The sequence below is a fragment of the Cervus canadensis genome, chromosome 28, assembly GCF_019320065.1.
Source record: "Cervus canadensis isolate Bull #8, Minnesota chromosome 28, ASM1932006v1, whole genome shotgun sequence".
NCBI lineage: Eukaryota > Metazoa > Chordata > Mammalia > Artiodactyla > Cervidae > Cervus > Cervus canadensis.
Window position 1 is genome coordinate 17715837 of NC_057413.1, and position 4017 is coordinate 17719853.

Sequence of the window (4017 nt, forward strand, 5' to 3'; positions counted from 1 at the left end):
CTCCTGTGTCTCCTACATTGACAGGTGGGTTCTTTAGCACTGAGCCACCACTAAACATAGGACCCAAGTAAGCATATATTTCATTTTTCTTGGGTAAATATCTAAGAGTGGAATTGTTGGGCCCTACACAGTTACGACTGAGCGACTGAACTGAACTGAACTGAACTGACACAGTTACCATAGGGTCCAACAATCCTACTCTCAGATATTTACCCAAGAGAAATGAAATATATGCTTACATAAAGATTTGCAATCTAATTTTTCATAGTAGCCTTATTCATAATGGCCAAAAAGTGGAAACAACCTAGCCTTCAAATGGTGAATGGACAAATAAACTATGGTATGTACAAATAGGGCTTGCTGGGTGGAGCTAGTGGTAAAGAACCTACCAATGCAGGAGACATAAGAGACATGGGTTCAGTCCCTGGGTTGGGAAGATCCCCTGCAGGAGAGCATGGCAACCCACTCCAGTGTTCTTGCCTGGAAAATCCCATGGGCAGAGGAGCCTGATGGGCTACAGTCCATGGGGTCACAAAGAGTCAGACATGGCTGAAGTGACTGAGTGCAGCATGTACAAATAATGAGATGCTCCTCAACTACTGAATAGTATAGAGAGACACACGCCACTGAGGTTATGCAACCAAGTGGATGCACGTTGAAGGCACTATGCTAAGAGAAATAAGCCAGACATAAGCAATTATACAGCCAACAATTCTATTGAACAAATTTCTGGAAAATGTAAAACTACAGTGACAGAAAGTATATATATTTGCAAGTGGCTGAGGATGGGAGTAGCAGGTTGACTCCAAAGGGGCACAGGATACCATTTGGGGTGATGGAAACGTTCCGTATCATTCATTATTCTGATGATTATATACGTTTGTCCAAACATTTTATTATACTCTTAAAATTGGTGCATTTTATTATATATGAATCATAGCTCAATAAGGCTGATTCAAAATAATACAGCTCCAAAACTATAGAAGAAATATTTTAAGGTCTTAATTGGCAGCACAAAAATGCAAAGAAAAATGAAAAGACAATTTCTCTACAGCAGATGCAAAACTGGAAGAGTCTCTGCAGAGATCAGGGACTTTAGAATGGCCTCAAGAGCTCCCTGTTTTCTTAAAACTATTAACTATTTAATTAACTTATTTATTTTTGGCTGTGCTGAGTCTCTTGTGTGGACTTTTCTCCAGTTGCGGCCATCAAGGACTATTCTCTAGTTGAGACACACAGACTTCTCACTGTGATGGCTTCTCTTGCTGCAGAGCATCGGCTCTAGGGCAGTTGGTCTCAGGAGTTGTGACTCCTGGGCTCCAGAGCACAAGCTCAATAGATATGCATGCCAGCTCAGTCGTTCCATGGCATGTGGGCCCCTCTCAGACCAGACATGGGACCTGTGTCTCTTGCATTGGCATGTGGACTCTTTACCACTGAACCGCCAGGGAAGCCCCCAGAATTCCCTGATCTAAAGATCCATGAATTTTAGGGACTCTGGTGTTTCAGTGGCTAAGACTCCGCACTCCCAAAGCAGGGGATCTGAGTTCGTTCCCTGGTCAGGAAACTAGATCTCACATGCCACAGCTAAGATCGCATGCCACAATTAAAGATTCCATGTGCCATAGCTATTACCCAGAGCAGCTAAACAAATAAATAAAATAAATGTTAACAAGAAAGGTGCATGCATTTTATTGGGACATTTCTATTTGAAATTCAGGTAAGGGGTGTGTGTGTGTGTGTGTGTGTGAGATTGTGTGCATGATTGTAGGCTAAAGGACTGGGGATGGAAAAACTGAGATCTCAAGGGAGCCAATGGAGAAAGGATGAACTGGACTCTTGCCCTAAAGGGGGCAGTGCCAAGGGGCTGGCCAGGTAGGCTACTGGAGATGCTGGCCAGCCTGGCTTTGAAAGCTCTTTGCTTACAAGTGCTCATTGTTTCCATGTGGTAATCCATCACCACATGTTATATAGGCTGTGTGTAAGCACCTTTCCTCAGGAATAGAGGGGCTCCAGTTTTCCTGCTAATATGCAAAGTATTTCATTTAGTAATGGCTTTCAGTAGGCTCATTTAAAGCTCTGCAACGGCTGTAGTAATAGATCAATTCTATAAATGGCTAATAGTCCATGTTTGCACTAAATATAATCAAATGGCAACCTATCTCTAAATTAAACAAATAAGTTTTTATTCTGTTCAATTTTCTCAAACAAAATTAATCTTACTACTGCTCCTTGCTGCACATTATCTGGAAATGACATTCCCCCACAATCTGCTTGGAGGCACTCTGAGAACACCAGTGGCCCCTGTATTCTCTCTGTTTCTTGCCTCTTCAGCAGGCAGGAAATATTCATAGACGAGACAATTGCATGAAAAAGCCCTGGTCTCCACACTTCACCTTACAGCAGCAGCCCATGCTGCTTCTGTGATTCAGTATATCTCTTTGCTCTCGGAAACAATTTTTCATTATTTTACTTCAAAACTCTGGACTCAGAGGATAAATAGAAGAGGAAAAGGCATGGTGATGAAATAATAGAGCTGGTTTATGGAATATTTATTTGTTTTCCCAGAGGCAAATGGTGGAATGATTTAAGTACAAACTATGTATAAAATAAGCAAGATAATTTCTGTGTCCCACAAACATGCCCCAATGTCTCCAGACTAGATGTTGTATTCCATCAACGTCTATTTTCTTCCACCACAAAATTGAACAAATAAAAATAAAAACATCCCTTCCTCATAAAATGAATAAAATACATTTCTTACAATGTTTGAATCAGCATATTTCACATGCAGGTGAGTATAGTTAATTGTACCAGAGAGAATTAGAGTGGGGCATGGTAGAATTTGGCTTTCCTGGTGGCTCAGATGGTAAAGAATCTGCCTGTAATACAGAAGGCCCAGGTTTGATCCCTGAGTTGGGAAGATCCCCTGGAGAAGGGAGTGGCTACCCACTCCAGTATTCTTTTTTTTTTTTTTAATTGAAGGATAACTACTTTACAATATTGTAATGGTTCTTGCCATACATCAACATGAATCAGCCATAGGTATACGTGTCCCCCCATCCTGAACCCCCTCCTACCTCCCTCCACCTCCTATCCTCCAGGTTGTCACAGAGCACTGGCTTTGGGTGCCCTGTTTCATGCATCGAACTAGCACTGGTCATCAATTTTACATAGAGTAATATATGTGTTTCAATGCTATTCTCTCAAATCATCCCACACTCTCCTTCTCCCACTGAGCCCAAAAGTCTGTTCTTTACATCTGTCTCTCCCTTGCTGCCCTGCACTTAGGATCATTGGTACCATCCTTCTAGATTCCATAAAAATATGGAACGCTTCATAGATGTGTGTGTCATCCTTCGGTAGGCGCCATGCTAGTTGTATCTGTATCGTTCCAATTCTAGTATATGTGCTGAGGAAGCAAGCACCCACTCTGGTATTCTTGCCTGGAGAATCCCATGGACAGAGGAGCCTGATGGGCTGCAGTCCATGAGGCTGCAAAGAGTCAGACATGACTGAAATAACTTAGCATGCAAGCATGCTGGAATTTATATTAGTGTGGCAGAGTGTTTACCTAATTATCTCTAGGTAGCTATTGCCTTCTTCTGCCACTTATGTAGCCCCGTTATATATATATATATGCAAAGTGAAAGAAAAAGCAAGCAAATTTTTTAAAATGTATTGTGATCTAAACATGATTAATACAAATATTTGTCTTCAAAACCTAGGAAGCCCTACAGGGCAGGTGGGAGGTTCTTGATCTGTTTCAACTCAGAGTGACATTTGAAAACGCCTGAAAGTTTCCAGGCTAAATAATCAGTGTTGGGGGAAATTTTACTTGTTATTAATGTATTCATTATATACAATTCACAATAAGTTTGGGGGAGGCATTCTGTATGGAGTTTAGTCTTTTAAGATTTTTTCTGCATATCTACTCAATGCTTATGATAGTCCAGAAGGTTTTTTGAGTCAAAATGGGACAGTAAAAATATCTCTAATTAAACACTTTTGCCTTTA

The 4017-nt window shown here is 41.1% G+C and overlaps 1 non-coding gene across 1 annotated transcript; it reads right to left on the reverse strand.

Annotated features, from left to right (window-relative positions):
• Window positions 1-3321: 3321 nt before the first annotated feature.
• On the reverse strand, window positions 3322-3428 carry LOC122430187. The gene has a single exon (XR_006266267.1). It is a non-coding gene; the product is annotated as a U6 spliceosomal RNA (small nuclear RNA).
• Window positions 3429-4017: the final 589 nt, after the last annotated feature.